The 25,454-nt window shown below is 44.6% G+C and overlaps 1 protein-coding gene across 1 annotated transcript in view; it reads left to right on the forward strand.

Moving 5' to 3' along the window:
- Positions 1 to 1,124: 1,124 nt before the first annotated feature.
- dlgap1b (discs, large (Drosophila) homolog-associated protein 1b) overlaps positions 1,125 to 25,454 on the forward strand; it is a 71,268-nt gene continuing 46,938 nt past the window's right edge. Inside the window, exons 1-3 of the mRNA XM_063912580.1 lie at positions 1,125 to 1,138; positions 1,646 to 1,928; positions 23,333 to 23,421. The gene's annotated coding sequence lies outside the window, so the exon portion shown is untranslated. The remainder of the gene's footprint in view (positions 1,139 to 1,645; positions 1,929 to 23,332; positions 23,422 to 25,454) is intronic.

The raw sequence follows: 25,454 nt of genomic DNA on the forward strand, positions 1-25,454 counted from the left end.
ATTGATATCTTTAACATTCTATGCATGCCTCTTTACTTTGCTGTCTCCTCTGTGGGACTCATAAAGGGATTCTGATTCTGAATGCATAGCTGATTTGTTTGAAGCTTTATCACCCAGAGTCCGTCCTAACACACTCCCAGTAAGCCCAATTTCTTTTGTTGCCTCTGCTGCTGCTGCCGGGTTATGCCATTGAACTTTGTTATTGGATCCAGGCTGCCCGGAGGCCACAGAGCAGAGCCTCGTTTGCTCTTTCTTGCTCTCTCCCAGCAGACTACCCTCCAGTCATTCATCAGGATCTCTGCAAGAGAGAGACACAGAGTGATGGGAGAAGTCTGTGTGATGTGTGTGTGTGCTGCACAACTGTTCATTTTTGTGTATGTGTGTGTGTAAAAGAGACAGAGCGAGAACACCTCTATGTTTGATTGGGATGATAAAAACTGCACTGAAGGATCACCTACTGCAGGACAAACATGTCACATTGTAAAATATGTGTTTAATCTGATCACATTTAGGTTAGCTGATGCTTTTATCTCCAGCAACTTACAATAGGTGCGATAAACCATAAACACATAAGCTCACAACAACAAGAAGACTCCACATATTTTCACTATAAAGAACTCTTTTTTTGGGTTGGTTTAATGGCCATGGTACATCACAAGTGAAACAGGTGGGCTTACAGTTTCTACAGAAGATATAGACTTTGTGATGTGCTGATGTCAATGGGGATGTATGACAATTACAGTAAACAATTTTATCTTGAAGACAGATAAACATGAAATTGAGTGAAATTACAGAGAATTTTATATGAAACAGCTCCTGTTTAGTCGATGGATACGTCTCATTTTATGTAATGTACAAATGTGTATTTTATGAGGCATTTTAGTCCTACTCTTGCACTTTGTTTAAACATTGTAAATATATATATATATATATATATATATATATATATCTATATCTATATCTATATCTATATCTATATCTATATCTATATCTATATCTATATCTCTATATCTATATCTATATATCTGTATCTATATATCTCTGTATTCTCTTCACTGTATTAGCCTTCCCCAGGGCTTACTTCCTAAATGGATGGTTTTGTCATGACGAGGTGTGGCTAATATCTCTAAAAATGCAGGTCAGTGGATATATTTTAAATAAAATGACTCTAAGACACATTTGATAAATGTATTTTAAATATGTTATTATATTTTGTTATGGATTTTGAGGCTTTCAATAAAAAACACGGATGAAATTAGCCATTAGCCTGTAGCTATAGCCTTAGCCTCAACCTCAGGCATGTGTGTGTAGTGTGAAAGTATCTCAAATATAATTACATTAATACACATTTAATACCCATGTTTAAGTGTATTTTGTTATTTATTTTGGGGTTCTGAATACAAAAAATGTACCAAACAACATTAGCTATTAGCCTTTAGCTATTAGCCTTTAGCCATTAGCCGTAACCTGGTGCAAACAAATATACTATATCTCAAGCAATGTGTCTTAATGGATGTATTTTAAATGTGGTAACACTAATACACAAATAATGTATGTATTTCTTTGTGTATTTATTTGGGGGGCTTTAAGGTAAAAACATGTAGGAAATGACTTTATTAACAAAGCCATCTCTTCAACGTTTTAGTGTTGAATTCAGACGAGAGGACCTCTGCTGAATCCAGGCCGAGACTCCATGCCGGGTTTCCCCTCGCGCTCTCCATGCATGTGCAGCGCTGTTTCTCTGATGCCTCTGCAGCCACAGACTGAGCGATACAGGAAGACACTACAGTGAATGGGACCTCACTATCCAAGTATTGTCCTGTATGATAAAACACCTGACTTGTGACATTATCGCGGCAAAGAAGAGGTTGCGTTGACACTCAGAGGATTATTCCGCAGGAGGTTCTGGACGGCCTGTGTTGACAAAGGTAAGGATCAAATGCGCAAAATGTTTGTCTCGTTTCATTCATTTCTGCAGGGACAATGTGTTTGTCATCACTTAAGATGTGTCTTTTATCAAGACATGTTTCCTCTGCCACGAATGTGCAGTCCTCATGCTGCCTGTGTTCCTGCTGTCTGTCTGTGCGTGATGGACTGCATTGGTTGCAAGCGTTTCCACAACTTTCTCATAAACCTGCACACTGAGAGAAATGAGGTAATTATTTAAGTTGTTAATACTGCAGTTTGCAACATTGCAGTTAGTGATAATGAGGTTCAATATCTATCAACCAATCCGTGCGCTCTAGTGGAACCACCGCCTCTACAAATGGCCTTTTTCTAACAGGAGGATAACGTGCATAAATGTGCTTTGTTTTTGCAGAATAACACAGCTTAGTGGTAAAAGAAAGAGCAGCTTCCACTTGTGGGTCGATGATACAGTGGTCAGCTGAGCATGTGCCATCATATCCCTCTTTGAGGTGTTTATCTGACCACTCTGAAGCCCTGCAGCCTGCAGACATGACGGGTTCAGGGTGCATTATTATCACAGCCATGCAAATCTTCTGTTAATGCCTTAGTGTTGCACTGACAGCGTGTGTGTGTGTGTGTGTGTGTGTGTGTGTGTGTGTGTGTGTGTGTGTGTGTGTGTGTGTGTGTGTGTGTGTGTGTGTGTGTGTGTGTGTGTGTGTGTGTGTGTGTGTGTGTGTGTGTGTGTGTGAATGCAGTCATTAAAACACTGCCCCAAGTAGTAGCCCGTGAAAGTCAGACAGCATTACATCTGTAAATGACTCTCCAGACTAACTCCAGCTGCGATGTGAATGGATCACTTGTCTGATGTAAGTGCACAACTGGTTAGTGCACCAGAATGAAGCTGTGTTAATGACTCCTGGTGCAGATGAAACTGATATGCCATTAGTACAGACTGTAATTAGCTCTCTGTGTGTGTGTGTGTGTGTGTGTGTGTGTGTGTGTGTGTGTGTGTGTGTGTGTGTGTGTGTGTGTGTGTGTGTGTAGTTATTCTAGCAGGTGGAGCAGGAATCAAGGGTGATAGGGAGGCTAAGGGGTCACTGAAATATAAAGAAGCTGTTAGTACCCAACAAAAGGAATTAAGCACTTGAATAATACAGGAATGGGAATATTAACGGAAGACCACGCAGACCCTCCTGATTAGATAATTTGCTACAGGATAAGAGGCGCATTTAATAAACCCCCCCCCCCCCGCCTTTATCTTCCTGCGAAAGGCGGTCTTTGTATCTCCAAGTACCAGCCTACAATCTGTTGATCTTCCCCTTTGTAAATGTGCACACTTTCCTTGTTAACCCCCCCCCTCCTACATCACTTCAGATATCTAGTTAGATAGCTAACAATCGCTAGCTTATAATATAGGTATATGGATTACGTTTGCTAGCTGAATAGCACACTGACAGGTTAACTGAGTTATTTTCTGGTTAATTGTGGTGTCCACATGAGCTTCAGTCTGCAGTCCGACCGGCTCATACGTTCTGGTTCCTCTTGTAGCTCCTCATAGCGAAGCCCTCTGCACCACAAGACTCTTAGAACTGTCCTCATATGAGATTTTGGGCCGTTTTCACATGTCATCCTGCAGTCACTAACAGAGGATTCAATGGAGCTGTGAAGGATCCCAAAGAAATGTCATCGTTTCAGATGCTGCTAGTGCTACACCGGAAGACATAAGGGTTTGAATCGTAAGCGGGAAAGGTGCGAGCTGCATAAGGAGAAAAGGAATTCACCGTTTGGAAAGGGACACCCTCTTTCTATTACCATGTGAATTAGAAGAAGGCTTGTCCTGCTCCTGTCTGTGTTGTGCTGCAGAGTGAAAACTGGAATTGCTATGCTACAATACGAGCACGCTGCTGTGGAATATTAAGGATGCTTTCCAGGGGCTGCTGAATATTTTAAAGTCTCTGTATATATTTCACACGTCTTCCATACCCTGCGATCCTCGCTGTGCCATGTTATTATGCAGCGTGTCGTCACAAACCGTCCGAAGCGCTTTTGTTTTTGTTTCCTCTTCTTGTCTTTGAAGCCTGTGGAATTGAAATGAAATTATAAAAAGGGACCAACGGGCAAAAAAAAAAGGCTAAGACTAGTAGTGGCACAAATATTGCTTTCCAACACCCCGAGGCTTAACGATAAGAAATCAAAAAGGGATGACGACTGCAAAGCCGATTTGCCGTGCACGGTGATGATGGCATCGCTGTTACTCATGACTTGTCCCCCTCAGGTTTTATTAGGCCAGGAGTCACCGTCGTGCCGTAGTGGCGGTTGTGGATGACAGCGGTGATGAGTCAGCTGCTCTCTGATGTACACTAGTTCCAGGCTGTGTTCCTCTCTTTGTTGAATTTTAATTACACCGAGCAGAGCAGGTCCCTTCCTCTTCTTCTTGTTGCGCCTCTGAGAGCTGGACCTTTTCCCTTTTCCTTTGCACCAATAGGACTCACTCGTTCACCTTGAGGTGCAATCTCTGCCTGTTGCACTTAGCTGCTGAGATGAGTCGTATGGGAGCCGTGAACAGGCCAATTTCATTTCTTCATCTTTTGTGGTATATTTGATGTGTTTCTGCTCCAAACTGTGAGCAGAAGTTCCTTTTTATAAAGTGTGTGTGTGTGTGTGTGTGTGTGTGTCACTGTACCCAGGCAGATTGTTACTCTGACTGAATAAAAACGACTAATCCCTCTCCTCTGAGATTATCTGCCTTTTTGAGGAGTTTCAACTGAAAAACAAAAATCAATTTCTGTTCCCCAGGATTTATTCTTAATAACTCGTCTGTCTTTTTCCCCGCTCCGGAATGTCACCACAACATGTTCATTTAGCCGCCCCCGCTCTCTAAAATTGACAAATGTAATTCATTTGCAGGTCAAACCCATCACCGTTTGTATTGCTCTGCAGCTGGAGCATGACACACAGAATATTAGACCTGCGTGTGTGTGTGTGTGTGTGTGTGTGTGTGTGTGTGTGTGTGTGTGTGGCAGCTTGTAAGTGCAGCGATTGAGTGTCTGACACAGAGCATTGTTTACCCTTACAGCTTCCCTTCATGCCCGCAGGCCTTACTACGATTTCTGCCTCAGGCTGTCTGAGAGTGTGTTTCTCTACACACACATGCGTGCAGGATCCAAAGTTAAAGAGCCACACATCCTGCTCATTTTCAGGTTGTATGTCTCCATGCTTAAATCTTCCTGCTCTGATTGGTTAACCAATTGGTCGGCTCTGTTGTGATTGGTCAGCCGCTTAGAGATGTCCCGCACCTTAGCCAAAAGAAGCGCAAGTGTTGCATAGTGATGTCACTATGGTTTTTGGGATTTTAGCCTTTGCAGACTATTTACATACTCACAAACCTACATAACACACTACAGGCAAAGGACCCCCCCCTGAAAGCATAGTAGGGCCTCTTTTAAAGCCTCTGCCTACAGTCCATGTGTCATTATGAGATGCTAACCCTGCAGGGGTCTCACCTTCTTTGTCTTCACACACATGCAGCCACACTGGGTCTCTTTGTAGTCGTAGTCTGCTTTTTATTTTCCTTTCAACAGAAACTAGGGCACTCATTTGTTGACATACTGTAGACGTGCGTTTGACGGGGGACAGAGTCAACTCTGCTGGGAGAGAGGGAGGGCTGGAGAGGCATGTTTGTGTGCCTTCCGGCTATTGGAGCATGCTCCGACTGTGAAGGGCCGCTGCCATTGTTGGGTAACATAATCCACCAGGGAGGCCTGCAGCCAGACACTGGGGAGGACTGCCTGCACACACACACACACACACACACACACACACACACACACACACACACACACACACACACACACACACACACACACACACACACACACACACACACACACACACACACACACACACACTCTCTTAGGATAGATGCATATCCCTCTCTGGAATCAGATGCTGAATGCTAAGCTATTTTCAACTGTTAGTGAGCCTGGCTTCTTTAAGCACTGGATGATGGGGGTATAGACTGGTATTCTGCACTGATGTGGTCACAGTTACCTCTTCTGTGCAGGAGTCTCTGCAGAAATGGTTGTTTTTAATAAAGTATGGTCACCTGCAGAAGCACTAACACACTTACCGCAGCTGTTAGCAGGAGATCTTATGGTAAAATGAGTTGCTCGCAGTGGATTCAACACACATTTCTGCTTGCAAACCTGTAAGTATAGACATTATTTCCCATCGGGATGTATTGTAGTAGGCTATACATGCACTCAGGCTGCATAACACACACACACACATGCAAACAAACACACACAGAAAACACATGCACTTAAGGAGAGATCACCCTGCCTGTTGTCTGTCCTGCAAACTGTATTTCAGAGTGTTTGCAATAGTAAAGCGGGATGTAATTCCATGGAAAGGGTTAAAATCTTTGGTATTTTTGATCAGTAGTGGCTGATTTCTCTCTGACCCAGAAGGATCGGACTCAGGTTCATTCCCATTAAGGTGTTGTACGTCCACTTTGCTTTCTAACCTGATCAAATAATCAAAAGTCAAACGGCCGTCGTGCTGTTCAAAGGATTTTCCAAAGGTTCACTTTTTTCTCTCACTTCTGATTTAATACTCTTTTGTGAGTGAACAGCACCGTTCCGCTAAGTGTAGCCTTCATTGTGATGGCTCTGCATGTGAGTGGGTAGAAATATATCAAAAATAGTCGTTTGATTTCTGTATAAAACAACATTTTGCACGAGGCTTTAAAAAGAGCGGCATGCAAACATAATGTGCATTTCTAAACACGGGGATTCTCCTATAATCCCAAACATCAGCTGCAGGCTGAACTCAGATCTGGAGTTGATTGTGTTTTGGTTGTACTACAGTCTGTTAGCGTGTGTGCACAGTAAAGCCGCAGAGATTCATTTGGATGCAGACTGACGCTTCAGGGGAGTCTGGATGTCCTGTCTGCTGGACTGACAGAGGAGAGAGAATGAGAGCGAGTACTGAGATGATTTCTGACAAGATTCTTCCTTTTTTGCAGAAAACTTTGATACATTTCTAACAATGTGATGCAATCTTCTTAAAGAGGATATATTCTAGTCATGTGCATATCAGTATGTAGTGTCTCCATGCTTTAATGTTCAATGAGGATCCTGTTTCGTCACTTCCTGCAAATATTTAGAGCTGACCCACTGTGGAAAATAATTTAGCAAATGATGCATGTGTTTTACAAGATCCATCAAGTCATTTCAATACCATAAAGAGACATCTGGCTGTTCATAAAGAATAAAGGGCATCAAATAATGATACTTTATACCACTTTATTATATGTTGTTCAGCCCCATCCAGGTCTCCCTGCGTCATATTGTGAAATCTGTGCAGCAGCTTGTTGCTCAGAGGGTCTGTTTGGTGGGAAATGGCTTTTTTTTGGACCAGCAACCCTGCTTTAACACAGCCTTCTGCAGGGAACCGTAGGAGGAAGGAGGATGACTCTGAATCATGACAAAGATCTCCTCCTGGTTGCACAGCGTGTGATCGCAGTTACATTCATTCATTGTAAAGCTGTGGTATTTGTTCCTCCATATTATGACCCACATTGCTTCCATAGCATCTGTGCTACTAATTGGTAATTGCCGTCTGCTAATAATAGCCTTTAATTGAAACTACCTTGCCTTCACGTGCACGGAGGGAGTCTCCGTCGGCCGTCATGTGACCCGACATCAAGGAAAGCCTTTTGTGAGCACGGCTCGGGTTTATTTAAAGCGAGGAGATTTGTTTAAGAGCTCATTACACGAGATAAGCGGCAGAAGGTAGAGCTCTGAACGGAATAGCAGAGCTTATTTATATATATCCGCCAGTGCCGGGCTTTTCGTGCCGGGCTGGGAGATGAATGGAGGCGATAAGCGCAGTGGGTAATTTCAACAATGGGTGTTTTTAAATAAGGTGGATATTTGGTAATGGCAGCAGATAATTAATGGGGTTTTTATTGAACTTAAACACTGACAGCACTTAGAGTCAGTGAGAGAAGGATAGCGTATATTATAGGAGGATTTCTGGTGCATTTCGGCTACATTTTCTCGCTCTAAACACTCGCATTTTGCTCCAATCTTTAAGAGATATGATCAAGCGAAGGAGGGAGGTTTGACAGAGCTGCTTCAGAGCCTCCTCTCAGGCCTTCATGTTCTTTCTTTTAATTGAGAGAAAGCCCCTCCAGTGCACTGCCAATCTTCCCAAAAGAAGAAACCCTACAGGGAACCTTTTCCTGCAGCAAAATGTCGAACTACTCATCGTCCTCCTGCGCCGGCTCACAGCGCTCCCGGCTCTTCCTCCCGTCGGAGAGTATCAGCCTTCTCTCGGAAACATAAATCAAGTGATTGAAATTACAGTGGCCGTGCATACATGTGGGGGGTCTTGCTATGAGTGCTTGATCCATAGGATTAGTGTGGATTAGCACGTATATCCAATTTCCCACGACGGCGATAATAATCTGTTTTTGATTTAATAACATTTAATCAGGAAATATTTATCCCCTCGTGTAAGCGGCTGCAGCACCTTTAACCGGACACTTGAATATCTGATAGAGGAAGGGAACAGATGTATCAGAACATTATATAGGGCCTGTGTACAGTGCTCTGTCCATGTGAGGAAGGCCTTAAAACTCTGCCAGATTTCATTTCACGCTCCGCCGAGCACAGCCTCTGAGACGGTGACATTTAGATGGCCATCTATAGCACCGCCCGTCCCTGCAGGCCTGAGGCTCTGCTAAATCAGGAGCAAGGCCCGATGAACGAAGGAGGAGAGGGGTGCTGCAGAACATGCACATGTAAAGAGAGCCGTATCACCACACCGTCGTCTCTAGCATCTCTACAGCGCGTGTGAACACATGAATTATGCAGGGGTGAGATAACTAGAATGCATAACGTCAAAGGGTTAGGGCTATTTCTGCCAGAGCGCACCTATAACACGCACAGAACGTTATGTAACAGCTGGTGATTAACTCTCTCCAGACAGAATCTGCACACAGAAAAGTCGGTAAAACTCCTGACTCATCAGACTATTTTAAGTTCTGACTTTTGGGAGTTTTTCCGGGTCAAAATCTGGTAAATACCGTCTAATAGTGCTGCAGAAACTCTTTCAAAGTGGATACAAGCACCGTCTTTTCCCTGTTCATCCCTCTGAGGCCATTTATTTAAAGAGGCCCGTTTGAGTTTTCAAAATTGCCATCATTTTCCAAGAGTGCCGTCATTTACAGGCCGTGGAAAAAGGGCAGAAGTAGAAGAGATTTCTCTTGGATTTTCAAGGCTTTTTTTTAAATCCTGAAAGGAGTTTATGCGCCATCATCGAGATGTTGCATGACATGTATCTGAACTGACCTTTTCTTACTAATTTGTGCAACACGTGAACTCTCATTATGTAAACAAACTGTGTGTGTGTGTGTGTGTGTGTGTGTGTGTGTGTGTGTGTGTGTGTGTGTGTGTGTGTGTGTGTGTGTGTGTGTGTGTGTGTGTGTGTGTGTGTGTGTGTGTGTGTGTGTGTGTGTGTGTGTGTGTGTGTGTGTGTGTGTGTGTGTGTGTGTGTGTGTGTGTGTGTGTGTGGTGGGAGACCATTGTTGAGTCCAGTTTTTCCAGGGATTATCTGCACCAACTGGTCATCTCCTTACCTAAAGGTCAACCGGCTGGTTTAAATGCTGGTTAACCCTTCCTGCACAAGTCCAACACACTCCCTCTATCCCTCGCTAATCTGATTGGGTCCTAACCTTTGGTAGGTGCTTCCCTTCAGCCTGAGCTTCTCCATATATCAGCTTCTCCACGGCGCTCCCTCTGAGAGATTTCCATGCAAATGTTTTCTGGCTGCGTTCAAAAGGAAACCCTCTGGCAGCAGGAGAGGGTTTCTTCCTCTGAAACCATTACAGGCTGCTTTCACAGGTCTTCCAGTAAGCTCCTGAATGCATGAAGACAATGCTCATTCACATAGGGACAACTTGGGCTTCCTCCTTCCTCGCTCCAAGAGCCACTGAGCCAGTTTGGCTCCGACTCCCTGCTGCTCTCGGGTCTTCAAATCCTGGCTTTTGCTTCTGTTTGCTATGATAGTTTTTCCCAGGTGGTGTGAAACTACACATCAGTGAGTGGAGCCAGTCCAACTCTAGAAAGCCTGACAGCCTTTTAAATGTTTTATGCAAGCACAGTTCAAAAGGGCCATAACTGTTCCTGTTACATAATGGCATGTGGAAGGGGGAGAGGCAGATGGACATAATGACGGCAGAGAGCAGGTGGAGGTCAGCAACCACCACGCAGGCTCCGCTGCTCGTCACGCTGCCGTGAATCGATACGAGCAGATGAGTCCATTAGAAAGTGGTAAATCTAACTACGGCGCTTACTAACCGCCGTAATGAGGTGGTAACAAAGTTATGGAATCATTAGTGAGCATGTGTCCCAGCAGGACGGCGAGGGAGAGCGAGCTCGGGGAGGTTACAGCGTGACAGATGGCGACTGTATGTGTGTGTGTCGGTGTGTGTGAACGCTCGGCGCTGGTGGAAGAAGGACCAAATATGGTCTTTGAAACCCTGTTTATTAGAAGCCCTTTTGTCATCTTGGTACGATGATAAAAGGCGCTCTATCGGCGATAATTCATCTGAAAGAAATGGAGCCAAACCACATGTCATGCTTGCATTAATTCCTGGATTATCTCTTGGTTTATGAAGACAATCATTCGTCAAATTAAAGCGACTGTTTCCAGTCCTACTTTTAATGACTCAGAGTCTGTAAAGTGGTGTAAAACCATCGCTGCTCCCTTTTAAGTTCAGCCATAAATCACTGTGTTGTGTTTTGGCTGCAGTGATGAGGGAGAGGAGGAAGAGGAAGGAGGAGGAGCTGTGGTTCAAAGCCAAAACACGACCGATGCCAAGGTGGCAGGCCATGGGAGAGGTGGGAGGCAGAGAGGAAAAAATGTCTTCGTAATCTAATAACCTGCAGGGGGCAGAAAGAGCATCTACTCATGAGCAATCATCTAGATTGCCTCTTGATTTTATGCCTTTTTTCTTCATGCATTTAGCATTTAGATATAGGTTTCATAAGAGGATGATCATTTTCCTTCAGAGAGAATCTCCCTCTGCAAAGATTTTAACCTTCGCAGACCATTTACATGCATTAAAAACCTATAGGACGCAACAGGAGAGGGACAGAGCCTCTTTAAATAACCTCAGAGTGTGACAGTGGCCTCTTTAAATGACTCCAGTATTGTCCTGGTGCCAGTGGACCTCGCTCTGCTCCCAGAGGTGCCAGGAGAGGAACGAGTTAGCAAACCCCCCTGCAACCGCTGTCGTCTTCGTTCTGCCTCTTCCCCACTCCCCCCCTGACCTCCACACCCACTCGTTAGTGACAGAGAAATTCAGTGTCTGGGATTTATTAGTAATTTAATTAGCGGGGAACAAAAGGTCACGCACGCTGCGTTGGCTGCACATGTGGGATGATGGAGAGAGAAGAGTTCTTTGCTAATTGAGCACAAACTGGACGGACAGCTGGAGGTCAGGCCTTAGTCTGCGGGCCGACTGATGGCCCGAGATGTTGAATTAGCCGGCTTCTCCTCCCCGTGCCACTCACCTCTCGTTCAGGTCACCGCTTACGCTTGTATTCTGGCCGAGCCTTTTCAGGGACGAGCCATTTTTAGTAAAGATAATCTAGATATACATAATAAAAGTGGTATTGGATTAAAGTCAGGACATCAGATTTGCAAGGAGATCAAAATATGATTTGACTTGAGTTAAGTCTGTGTGTGTGTGTGTGTGTGTGTGTGTGTGTGTGTGTGTGTGTGTGTGTGTGTGTGTGTGTGTGTGTGTGTGTGTGTGTGTGTGTGTGTGTGTGTGTGTGTGTGTGTGTGTGTGTGTGTGTGTGTGTGTGTGTGTGTGTGTGTGTGTGTGTGTGTGTGTCAGAAAGATGAATGAATGTCCCTGAAAGCAGCTTGCTGGATGACTTCAGCACCACGGACAGCGTCTCATTCTCCATGCATACACACACACACACACACACACACACACACACACACACACTGCTGTTTTATCTGTATCGCTACACTCCATCTGTTCACACACACACAAACACACACACACACACACACACACACACACACACACACACACACACACACACACACACACACAGAAGCAGACGTACGTTTATAGATTAATGAGCGCGGCGGCAGTGCTGCCGAGATCTGTGGAGCAAGTTTCTGTGATAATCAAACTCAGAGTTTTGCAGCCGTGTTTAATTCACCTGTTATTTTATCTGCTGAGTTCCATCAGCCGGCTCTGAAACCGTGCAACTTTACAGACGATTATTTACAGCAAACACTGACAGAAGCCTGATACGGTTCAAAGCTAACATTGGATGCTTTATTTAATCACGGCTTCAAGTTGTATGAAAGTGTCTGAAGTGGCACCAGGTTTAAAAGCATGCTTGGTCATATGTGATGTCCCGTTCAGCTCCTATGAAGGTCCAGCGTTGCATAGCACAAATGCATAAATGATGAAGCCTTTCAAGTCGTCTCATCCTCGCAGTAATTGAATATTCAATTCCATCTCAGTTTCCTCGCTGACTGCGCACAGGCAGGCGTTTCATTGCGCTGGATCAAAATCCTTTTCCCCGGATTTATAAAGTTCTGCTCTCAGGAATTCCTCGTCTTGTTTTGCCGCATTGAGAAGAAGAGCGAGTGGAAAATGTAAACAGGCACTCAGTAATTTGGGGATCAGAAAGCAAATCAATCAATGCCCCTGTTTTTGGGATGGGATGTATCGCCTGCATAATGGGTAGCACTCGAGCCTTTGTGGTGTAATTAGCAAGCAGTTGAGAGGAGGATGTTGGGTTTCTCCCCCCCTTTTTTGAACGCTCTCCACACTGGCAGACAGTGAAAGCCGGCGTGTCTAAAGCATGAAATACTGGCATCTGCGAGGACACCAAAATCTCCTTGCCGCTTCTGGCACAGATGGAGGCAGAGGAGGAGTGCACCGGCAGCAGAAAATGGCTTAGTCAGGGTCATCACTACAGCCAATAGCTTTGGATAGCTGTGACAAGCCAGGGCATTTTCTCAGGCTTCAATAAGCTAAGTGAGGAACAGATCTGCCAGAAAACTCTTTTTCTCACGGCCTTTATTGACCATAATTATCATACTTTGTGTGGAGCGGTTCTGATTGCAGTGTTTATGGGACAACTAGAGAAGCCTCAAGGAAATGTGAGGTCTTCGTGACACAGGAAAATATCGTCTCTCCTCCTGATTGAGCCACTAAGCAAACCTGTAAGCTCAGATGCTGGTTAGCTGCTGCACATCGATTAGATTCATTCGATCCTTATTCTTAAAACAAGGCGGCAGAAATTTGTTTACTCCTGCAGGCTCAGCTGTCAATCATAGAGAGCCCGCCTACTCAAGAGGGCTCTGAGGCAAATGTATCTCCAAATATATTCATTTCAATAATAGATATTAATGTCAAATCACATTTGCATGATTCCCCGTCTGCATAAACGTGATTTGGGTTGAGTTCGGGGTCTCACAGAGGCTGTGTTGTCTGATTTTTATGCCATTTAACCCAAAAAAGCACTACCAACCCTCTTTAATTGTTGTTTTCCATCTACCATATGGTGGAAGTTGAACCTTGACTTGCGGCGTCACAGTGGGATCATTCTTTGCATGTCAGAGGGCCTGCATGCTCTCTTCTGGAGGACTTTGTCCTGGAGATGCATACGAGCGAGCTGTTTAAGTTCCGCCGACCGCAGAACAACAGATGTACAGCCCGTGCATGCCGTGTCACCAACGCCATGTTTCAACCAGAGCATGTTTTTTAGGTGCTATAAACTCAGAGCTCTGAGACGCACACACGGTGCAAAAATACAACCATGCATGCACAAGCTGGAAAACAAACGCCCCTGATGATGATGTCATATGTATAATCTGATGGAATCTGGGCCAGCGTTGACGAGGAGGCAGCCGGCGGGATGAACAGTCACTGTCATGATGATTCGGTGTGTAGGAGGCGAGCAATGAGGAGAATATGTGTGCGTGTGTGTCACCTAGCAATTCCCTCGCTTTCACATGAAGGGTGCAACAAGACAAAATGTACTGAAGCGTGAGTCATTTTATGCACAAACTTCATTTAACAGTGTAAGGCTGATCCAAACAGGCATCGAAAGTGTCAAAGAGAAAGGGAGATTAATGGTTATTCTAGAGGATGTTTTGCTCGAGCTAAATGCTGTAATTACCTGTTGGCGTTTACTGTGATGAATTACAGGTTTCCCTTCAGCTCCTCTTTGAGTCATTTTGAATGCCTGTTTCCAAATGCCAGACAATGTGAGGCATCAGTCTGATGGGAAAAACGTGTTGCGTTTGGTCGCATGCCACGCAATAAATTCCTGGATCAAATTCTGCAGAAATTACACCGGGCGTTCAGACATCAAGTTAAGCTCCTCGCCAAACACCTACAAAATAATGAAGCAGAAGGAATAATCACACAGACAATGCTGGCTTTAAAGGAGTTTTGAATCAAATAATTAACCATCTCTTGTAGTTAAACTCCGCCTGCAGCCTTTATAGCTTCAGAGTAATAGGATAGCTATCAATCAATGTGTGTTTATTGATTTATACCCAGGCCCAAAACAAACGAGACCACACTGTAGTGGCGTGTCAACATCCTGTGATTGCCCCAAAGCAAACGTCAATGATTTACTGCTGACTGCTGAGTGCACGAGTGAAGGGAACGGGGAGGACGTGTTCGGGCCTCATGAGTGTTGTTGTTGTTGTTGTTGCTACATGGAGTCAGGGAAACATAAACACAGCTGTGAGGGGACGTAGTTGTGCCAATGTTGTCTTAAAAAGGACATGTTTTGCTCATTTTCAGGTGCTTTAATGTTGCTGTCTGAAACCAGAGCCCAGTCTGCTCTGATTGGAGAGAAACTCAGGGATTTTAGCCTCTGCAGACCATTTACATGCACCAAAACCTATAGAACACACTACAGGAAAGGGGGAAAAGCATAATTAAAAGCTTGGATTTAGCTAAATCAATAACTGGGGATCTCTCTTGGCTCCGGTTTTGCACAGAAGTTCCTTTTAGTGTGTGTCCTTCACGGCTGTTCACAGGATCAGATCGGTTTAAGCTGCAGCCACTGCATGATCAAACAGCTCAGCATTTAACTCCTTCATTGTGTGCACTTTCATTTAGTTTAAGCATATCTGCAGGTGTGTTTCTGTCCAGGCGTGGATGATAAAGCTGCATGGCTGTGTGTTCAGTATGCATGGTGCTTGATGCATGCGAGTGGACGTACAGGCATGTTTGTGTCTGATTTGCATCGGCGTGCCGTTACAGGAGGCATGCTTGGTGGGTAGAGCCATGTGTTGCTCTGTGTACCAGCTCCTGACCTGAGCTGATTCTCCCCAGGTAACGACACTCGCTGTACATCCCGGTTAATGATGTAACCACTGCACCTGCACGCCAAGTCAAACCCACACCTGACTCTAATCCGGCACAGCTGGGCACTGAGAGACACTCATCCAAATTTAAGTGACGTTAAAACGGGATATTATTCAGTCCTCTTCAAATTTCAATTAACTCTGCAATCAAGAATTGTTTGCAAGAATCAGATGATTGTTTTCTTGATTAATCAGTTATTTGTTCTGCATTTAAATATCCCAATTACAATATCGTAGGGCCCAGGGTAACGCCGTTTAATAGCTAATATGTAAAGACAAGGACAAGCTACACATGTTCACAATTGGGAGGATAGAACTTGACCTTTGACTGTTAAAAAATGACTTTTAACGTGTAATTTTAGACAAGCACTTTACATCAGCAATAACACACAATGAAAGAAAAGGGAAAACAATTCATCAAGACGTAAAGGTTGATGCTGCAAGAAGTGTTGGAGTATAATGATAAAATATAGTTAAATTACCTGGAAAAGCAGCCGAAAGGGGAAAACCTTTTAGCCATTTAGATCTTTCTAAGTTAATTTTCATGAGTGAATCCATTATTTTTGCAGCTCTAGAGTGAACATATCTTTTCGTCTCCCTTTCAAATGCAAAATGATTGTGGTAGCCGAGTCATAACCTTGGATAAAAAGGTTAACATCGACAAATTAGGATGTTAAAATACAGGTGCATGAGGTCAATCCTCCCACTGTGTGTGTGTGTGTGTGTGTGTGTGTGTGTGTGTGTGTGTGTGTGTGTGTGTGTGTGTGTGTGTGTGTGTGTGTGTGTGTGTGTGTGTGTGTGTGTGTGTGTGTGTGTGTGTGTGTGTGTGTGTGTGTGTGTGTGTGTGTGTGTGTGTGTGTGTGTGTGTGTGTGTGTGTGTGTTATTGCTCATATGGTACAGTACACTCTGTGTTTGCAGCTGGGAGGGCGGATGTCCAGCGGTGCATTGGAGCAGAATAACATTTAGGTTGAAATGAGTTTCATGAAAGGGAAGGAGTGAATTACAGGAGCACTTTGGAGCCTCAGGCCGAAGGAGCTGCTGTACGGGGACGTGTGCAGCAAAATGACACAGGCAGCGCTGCGTAATGCTGAGTTTATCACGGGGAAGACGAGACTTATTCCCACCTTTAAATATTGGATTCATTCTTTCAGTATTTAGAGACTTAGGTTGAATTGCAATGACTTTTCAGCAGCTTTTCAGTTCATTATGAGTTGCTTTCTGCCCTTTATGTAGGACAAATACATCTCTGAATGAGAGTCAACACTCCTCCAGGTTGAGCTGAATCACATTTATTAATCCGTACCAATGATTCTTTTTCCTACTTTCCAGGGTTTAGCTGCATGCTGGTTTTCTGGCAGGACTTATCATGGACATTGGTAATGACACAGTACTGCTCATTTTAAAAAGGGAGTGGGTCAATCCAATCATAGATCTAACCTGAAAAGCAATTCAAATATAATTATTGCAAGTTGGATGTTTGATTCTGATTGGTTGTTTGCTACAGTCCGGACGTTGTTAATTTTCGCTAACAGACCATTGCTAAGGAGGACGGACTGTTGCTAAGGAGGACGGACTGGAAATAAACAATAAAAGACGTCATTGGACGACCCATATCGGGGCGGTAATAGCTCAGTCTGTAGGGACTTGGTTTAGGAACTGAAAGGTTGCTGGTTCAAGTCCCGATTGGTCCCAATGAATCAAAAAGGGTATTTCTACTTCTAATAATACTCCTAATACTTCTACTTCTTCTACTACTACTAATTTAAAGTCCGCCAGTGTTGTAAATGAATACCATTAAACCAAACCAGTGCCTGGAATAGAAGCATCGATGGTGGCTTCTCTTAAACTGGGGGGGCTATTGTTGTCAGCTCTTCTATCCACACCCTGGATGCTGGTCAGTTTTAAAGCGCTGTAATTCTGTTCTTTATTGGACGCTATTCAGACTGTTATTGACGGGTAGGCTTCAGAGAGACGTGATCACCTGCTACTGAGCAAAGCAAATTGAAGGTGTTCTGTAATAGTGCCCCACCTTCTGGCTCCTGCAGGGTGTCTTATAAACTCTTGTTATCATCCTGCCTCATTTGTCTTCCAGTTTAGTCTGGCACGGTAAAAATCTGGACTACATCCCTCATGTGGATTTCACACAATCCCAATCTTGTTTTTCCTATTTGGTCTGTTCCTCTGTTGGTCCTCGGCGCTGAGCGATGCATCTGTCTCTGCTGAAACTCATCCAATCAGATGGTCTGGATGATCATTCAGTGGATTCTGTCTTCCTCTGTTGGACTTTACTGTTTTATTCTGCACAAAAAGGAAGTCCGGCTCATTCAAAAGCACTGAAACCTCGAGTTACATAACCTTTAAGTCAAGGAAATATGAATGAATTACGCTTCCCAGGAGGTCGCTGCACAGTTACGCAATCACTATTATTAATTCAAAGGATTTGTGTTTTCCATATAACCACTCAGTTTAAGTTTAGAGGAACAAATACAGCCAAGAATACTTTGCCGCAGCTCTCCTGGCAGCGAGGAATATGTTGTTGTTTGATTATGTGTTGTCTGTGGTACATATTTCCCACAATTCAATTTCCCTTTGCTCCTTGTGGTCCTGCAGGGACACGAATGCATTAGCCTGAGTTGCATCATGCTAAGTAGGCCACGCGGTGAGTGAGCGACAGGGTTCTTCTTCTGCACGGCAACATGAATCATCCTCACAGACACGCGTACAGATGTGGAGTTATGGGATATTAAAACACAGTGTTGTTCGTTTTCAGGGAGAGGTGGCTGCAAGAAAGATGTAGAAATAGGAATAAGTGAAAATCATCCCAACAAAACTACATTTGAACAATTTAGGATAGTTCCTTTCACCTGTAATCTGTTCCAAACAACAGTTACCTGCTGTACATTTTCCTTAATGGGTAACCCAATTAACATCACTGGCTAATTGGACGAGCTAGTGGCGTTAGCTTGGAGTCAGATGGGATATCTAGAGTGTAGTTTAATGAGCTTTATGAAAGCATGGCTGCACATTATGGTCTGTTTAAAGGCAAACACACAACGTTTGTTTTTTGTCCACCTACTGCATTTAAAAATTGAGGATATTTAAAGTCTATTTATACCAATTTACACCTTTTTTTGTTGAATAAAAGTGTATTGGTTTTTACGTGAAACCTTTTTTTGAATACCCTGATGATCCAGTTTCTTGTCCCAAAGCCTGTGCATATGTAAATGAGCACTTTCTGTCATAATGATATGGAAAGAAGAAGGGAAAGCTTGTCACTGAGAGATCAAAGATCAAATCAGACTGCAGAAAAAGTCCCCACCGCCGTCCCCTCACTCATCATCAGCCCTCCTGTTTCCCTCCCCAGCTATCATCACCCCTCAAACGCCTGCAGAGCATCGAGCTCCGGGGCCGATGCATCGAAACACTTAAGGTCCGACCCCGCAGATCAATGCAGTTCTGAGAGCCGCGTCTGCTCAGAGAGAGACGGATCTCTCATAACTGCATCGTCCTCCTCTCGTTCAGTTTGGACGCTTTCCAGGGCTTTCAATCAATGTTTCTCACAGCCGCCGATTGAATTAGGTGCCCGGCATTGAACCCACGGTTTGTTAATTGGCGCGGGATTAGTTCACATTGATTCGTCCTGATTGGACTCCCAGGCTTGTGTTTGCTTTTAATCACGGAGCACACCCTTCCTCTCATGCCAGTCAATCACAGACTGGGTTAGCAATCAGATCTTTTTCTATGTAACTGTGAGGAAATGCATGTAATCTATTACTGCCAAAGCTCTCAGTCCATATCAAACTGCCTCTTCTTCTGCTGCTGTGCCGTGTTAATCTGATTTCTCGGTGTTATTATTACTCGGTACAGTATAGCAAAGGGCCGCTGCTGCTGCTGCTGCTCCTGCTGCTGCTGCTGCTGCTGCTGCTGCTGCTGCAGGTCTAGAAAATTGCCCTCTGGTTACAGCAAATGTTCTGATAGACCACCGCTGTTATTCTGAGTGAGCGCTGGAGAGAGGGAGCAAGATGGAGAGGGAGAGATTGTCTCCGGGGGGGGCAAGTAAAGTAAGGACAGGGAAGATTATGCATGAAGGAGAATGCTTGGAATAAAGGGAGATAAGAGGGGAGTGGAGGTCCCTGCAGAATTGAATGTATGACACTGGGCTGTGTCACATGTGGAAATGTGCAGCTCTGGATGTTCACATTCTCGACTCTGGAGATGTTATTAAACCCACGTGTCCCGGGAAGTGTTGATACGATATGTGTTTTGAAAGCTTGTGTACAATGCGCCTGTCGTTTACGTCCACCGAGATGATTGTGTTTGATTACAGCTTCTCTGACGGAGCGCAGCTGGGTAATCTCACTCTGCCAGACCTGCCTCTCTCTCAGCATGGCAGTGTCACTGTCATTTCAGATAAAGAAAAACAATCTGCGCCGCTTACATTTAACTTAATCCAATCAGCATGCTGAAAGAGCACAGAGCTGACAGGAGCTGGGATATTATTGAGGGAGATGTTGCAGAATTTGTTTTGTACTTATTTGGTCCATTATAAAGAGCGTCTCCTGCTATTTCCCATGTTTAAATTCGCAAAATTGGTCCATTTCTATGCATATCAGCCTAATTGGCTTCTTGAAAACTCATTAATTTCTAATGCATTAGCACTGTGTGTAAAGATTGCAATGAAATGGGGAAACAAGGTTTTATATTATTGAATCAATCATCATTTATTCTCTCTCCCTCTGCAAAAAAGACCCAAAATGCTTGTGAATTAGCCCCTGAATGTACGAGAGACTGGGAGTCTTTGCTTGGCAGTGTCATTAAAGATCGGCTTGAGGAGTAATGGATTACCTGTAACCAAGATACTAAATGGTTACTGTATTCCCACTCTGTTTGCTGTACACCTTGCACCTGATCACTCTGTGAGCGTGCAACAGAAGAAGCAACATTCCTGCTGACGCTCACCTCCGTATTAGCATGTCGGCTAACCTTTCCAGAGAGATGTGATGCCGTCTGTCGTTGTCTTTCTACGCACACTCGTCTTTGTGACATCGCTGCCAGTTTACATTAGGATAGGATGGGGGGTTACATCCCAGAATAGCTTGCTTTTGAGCCAAAACAATCAGATATGAGCAGCAGATCTGGCACGGACGTGGAGTCCTGTGGTGTGAGTGCAGTGTCGGAGACATATGGTGCATTATGTCTGACTGTGTGAGTGCTGCCGCCTCTGAGAGGGAAATATATCTACAGAATCATATTAGGGATCTCTCTATACAGGATAGATAATCCCTCCTTCTGAAGGCCTCCTTTCACCCCGGGTGCTGCCATTTCCAGTGTTAAGCAGCTATGACACGCAGTTGCACCGACCAGCATGATGATAATAAACTGAGCCTGGTGACATGATCTGGGAAGATGCCACGTGGTTGGTTATCTGACGGCACAAAGAAAGACACAAGGGCTTTTATCTGGGAAATCAAGATCAGAGCAGATTGAAAGTCACACACACACACATACACACACACACACACACACACACACACACACACACACACACACACACACACACACACACACACACACACTCTATGATTGTTTGAGGCACACTGCTGGTGATGGATAGAGGTGAGTCCCGTCAGAGAGAGGATTAGAGCGGCTGTGAAAAAGCAGAGAATTATTGACGGAAAACAGGAGGATTTAGCTCTGCCAGTCCTGCAACAGCCTCCACACACACACACACACACACACACACACACACACACACACACACACACACACACACTTACACTTAAACTAGTGATGACTGTCTCGGGTCACTTTGGACAGACATTGCTCAGGCAAACCATAAATCCAAGCTGTGGCCTCATGTGACCCTCATCCCATCACAGCTAACAACAGTGCTCTAAACCTGAGGGCCAGGCGAGCGTTGTGCATTATTTATGAGGGACTGCGCGGACACAGAGGCAGACTTTTTGCAGGAAAACACACACTTGTCCTTCCTAAGATACATAAGTAAATGAATTCCAGATTTAGAATAGACAGTGGATGATTAAAGCAGGATGAAATCTGCTTCTGCTGCACAAATAGGAGAGAGGAGGCTGCCCAGAGAAGGATTGGAAGTGTTTCTTCTCCTCACAAGGGCACTGAGATGTGTAGAGTATTTGCAATTGTAATGCATGGCACCCCACCTGGCTGCTCAGACCTCCAAAGGACACACTCACTGTGCGGTAATGTGATACTGATGACAGGTAGTCATTTAACAACAACCAGGTGAGGCTGCGTGGGAGTTTACCTGCACTTCACTGTTTTTATTCCTGCTTTTCCTAAACTGTAAGCTACTGCAGGTTCGTCCAAAGCAAGCACCAGGTCCTGCTGCTGTGAGAATGCAATAAAGCACGGAGATAATCGCCGCTGAGCTTTGAATAATGGCTCTGTATAACGGAGCCTTGCTACACCGTGTTCAGATTATGCATCCTGCTGCTGCTGCTGACTCAAGCATTGGTGGGGTTTGGAGGGGTTAACGCAGCCTGTCCTCATCTTCCAGAAACCTCAAAGGATAACCTGACAGTCTAAACCTGCAGAGGTGCACAGGTCAAACTCAGCCTCATCTTGTATCGCTCACCCCATTGATTGTGCTCTGCAGAATTCATTGCAGCATATGCAGGTTTTCAACATAAATATTTAGCTCATTTGTCCAGCTCTTCATCCCCGTGTCTCGCTGCATATCCATCTACCTGCTTCCACTCATTCTGGAGAGAAGGTCACAGTCATTTCCCCCTTTGGAAACACCTTGGTTTTTCCCTTTTCTTGAATTATCTTGCAGGTTTGCAGGTTGCACTTGACTCAGAGGAAGCTCCTTGTTGGTTTCTATGTGCATGATGTTTGTAAGTAGACGCAACTAGAATGTATGCACAGGGTATTAGCATTAGCATACCATCGTTTCCTCGTTCGTGATGACACACGTCGGTGCATTTCTTGTATTTGCAGAGCACCCTCTGATCCTGTGCTTAACTGATGTGTGTGTTATGCACCCCAGCAGAGTGTGAAATTGAAATCATCCCTGCAGAGGTGATTGACACAGAGGAGAGGACGCATGAGATGTGAAAGCTGATCTTTTCGCTAAAGCAGAGTTAGCATTTGTTGCACACTTGGAAATTTAGTTTGTTCTTAAACTCATCATTAATCTACAGGTGGTCACACAACTCCTCAGTAACTTTGCATGAACTCTACGCTGCGTGACGTTGTTTTTCATCGGTGTGTGTGTGTGTGTGTGTGTGTGTGTGTGTGTGTGTGTGTGTGTGTGTGTGTGTGTGTGTGTGTGTGTGTGTGTGTGTGTGTGTGTGTGTGTGTGTGTGTGTGTGTGTGTGTTGGTGCAACCTGTCCAAAGAAAGTCCCACCTGGGTAGCGTCGGACACCACCATCTGCTCCGTGCCCCCACATTGAACTACCTTCTTCCTCCACTTCACCTTCAGCAGTGGAGGAAGAAGTACCCGATTTGTTTACTTGAGTTAAAGTTTTAAAGGTAACGCTTGGGATTCTAGCCTCTGCAGACCATTTACATGCACACAAACCTGTAGCAACCTCACATAAAGACTCTCACTTAAATGAATTTCCTCCCTTTTATTCCTTTCTTGCCGAATCCGGCACGTCCCCTCCCTCCTTTTCATGCTGTTTTGTCCCCAAAAGACTAAGGTTTACGATCAAACCCAACATGTTTCCTCTCTGATTTTCACAGCCAAACAAAACTAAGCTCAGCTGATTATGCACAGTTTTAATGTCTCTTTAATCCACCTTCTCGCCAATGAACATCACAGTTTTTCATCGACTTAAAAAAGCGGAGAGGATTTATGTAGCGGTGGAATTGTTGAGTTCCCCCCCCCCAGTAATTGAAAAAAGCACGGGGAGAAACGGCACAGCGGGAACACATGGAGCAGAGACACCGGGAGTGTTTGGATATGTTGTTCTGAAGTCTCAAGCACTGTTTTTATTCACTTGAAGGTGCAGAGATGTGCATGCACGGAGGACGGGGAGCTGGGAATTAAGATCAGCAGTGGAGACAACATGGCGAAGATGAAACAATAAGGAAGGTGAGTTACCTGCGTGCTCGCTCTCTCCACTGGATTAATATACACTAACTCTGGATGCAGCTTATTTGGTTTAATGCATTAAAGTATTCTACATAAGTGAAATCCATTCAAGGTTTGATACAGATTGTGGTAAGGATATTACAGAATCCATTACATTTTGCAGCTGCAGAAGTAGGTGGAAAATTGTGCAAATAATATCCAATAAATATGGGATCTGTAGAAGAATCACAAAGATGTTAGAAAATAGCCGAGAAAAATTAGAATTGTACAGGGAAAACAGCCCTACTTCTCACGGTAACGCAGGCTTACATTCCTCCATAAAAATGTCATTGAAATATAACTTGCCTTGATGATTTCATACACTGTAAAGCCCTTTTCCAAGCTCACTAATAAAGTTTAAAAAGGAGTAATTTCCCATGAAATGGAAACGCTGGCTTATATACCACCTCTGTTTAGGCTGACTCTGTACACTCTGCACAGTCGACCTTTGACCCTTTGAGCGCAGCCTTCGATGTGTCGGCTGTAACATCCATTAGTGGGAAAGCATCCGTCAGGGTCGACAGGCTGCTATCGATGCAGCAGAAACGAGACAGAAGAGAGAGACACACAATCGCTGAGCAGCAGAGCGGCGAGATGCACGAAAAAGATGTGCAGATGGGGGGGGGGGGTTTCACAGAGTCTGTTTTGGACTGAATGTTCTTCCCTCAGTTTGTCTGATAATAACTGGTGACGGAGCAGATGGCGGCGGTGTGATAAACAGTTTAAAAAGTGTGCAAAAGTGCTGAACGTGTTGACTGTGCCAAGCATATGTCAAAGAACTCAAACAGGGGAGGGTGAGGAGGTTTGGAGTTATTGAAGTGTGCTGGAAATATACATTTAGGGGATAACATGCTGTCCATACTTGCTTTTCCCCCAAATGCAACCCCTTAATTAATGATTTTTTAATTTTAGTCCTTTACAATGATCAGATCTAATGCAAAGTCTGTAAACACGTCCAAATTGACCAATCAGAATCAAGCATTCAACTAAGCCGTGTAACAGTGAGCCATGATGCAATATTTAGAGTTGTTTTACTGCTATGTTCCTCTGTTTGTTTGAATAATGACAGCCGCTGCAGCTTAATTAGAACAGAAACTTGATTCGTAATCACGCCTGGGATCCCGTCTCCGGCTCCAGTGCTGAAGATGAGCCAGCGCTGAACCCTGAGGCCCGCCAGCCGCTGCCAGAGAGCTGGATTTGCAGCGAGCAAGGCTTAACATCTGAAAACGTATCATTTGCACCAAGCGTTCGAAGGCTATTCCAAGAGAGATCCCAGGGAGGGCGGGACTCTGACTCCCCGCTGTGCAGCCACACTCTGCAAAAGCTCCATGTTATCCTGTGCAAACAACATTTTGGGTTTCCAGCAGCCTCCCATTTTTCTGTGGAGTGTGTTTATGGAGATTAGGCGAATGAGTAATGTGTAATTAGGGGACGATCGGATGAGGTAAATCTTGGCCAGTGGGAAGAAATCCATGAAGCTAATACTGGCAATCACAGCAGAACAGAACGGACACCCGGGGGTTGTGAGGGGGATAAACAGAAGAGGAGTGATGGAGGAATGGAGGAGGGTTTAACAGAGGACTGGACAGACTTGACAGATGGGTCTGAGCGTCTCCTCATATTTCCAGCAGGTGTCAAAGCAGGTGAGCACTGCGTGCTGACAGTTAGCATCAGTTAGCTCCCAGCTGACCGCACATCAGCACCTGGCGACAGGGATAGAGGGCATGCATGGAAATTCCCCGACTAAATAGAATCAGCAAGGCTAATGCCGTCAAAAAGGACTCGATTTGTGTCTCCTGTCGACCCGGGTTCAGCCACCGTCTGTCAGACTCTGTGCTCGGGACGTCTCCTGTGGCTGGAGCTTGTTGCAGAACATCTCGGTGCATTAAAGGAAAATGATGCACCATAAAGCTGCTGCAGCGTAGAGGGGGTTTTCATGTGCATGCATCCTATTAACTGGCCACAATTATCCTTAAAGCAAAGTAACTCTCAAT

This window comes from Eleginops maclovinus, chromosome 21, assembly GCF_036324505.1.
Source record: "Eleginops maclovinus isolate JMC-PN-2008 ecotype Puerto Natales chromosome 21, JC_Emac_rtc_rv5, whole genome shotgun sequence".
In the NCBI taxonomy this organism is placed as follows: Eukaryota; Metazoa; Chordata; class Actinopteri; order Perciformes; family Eleginopidae; genus Eleginops; species Eleginops maclovinus.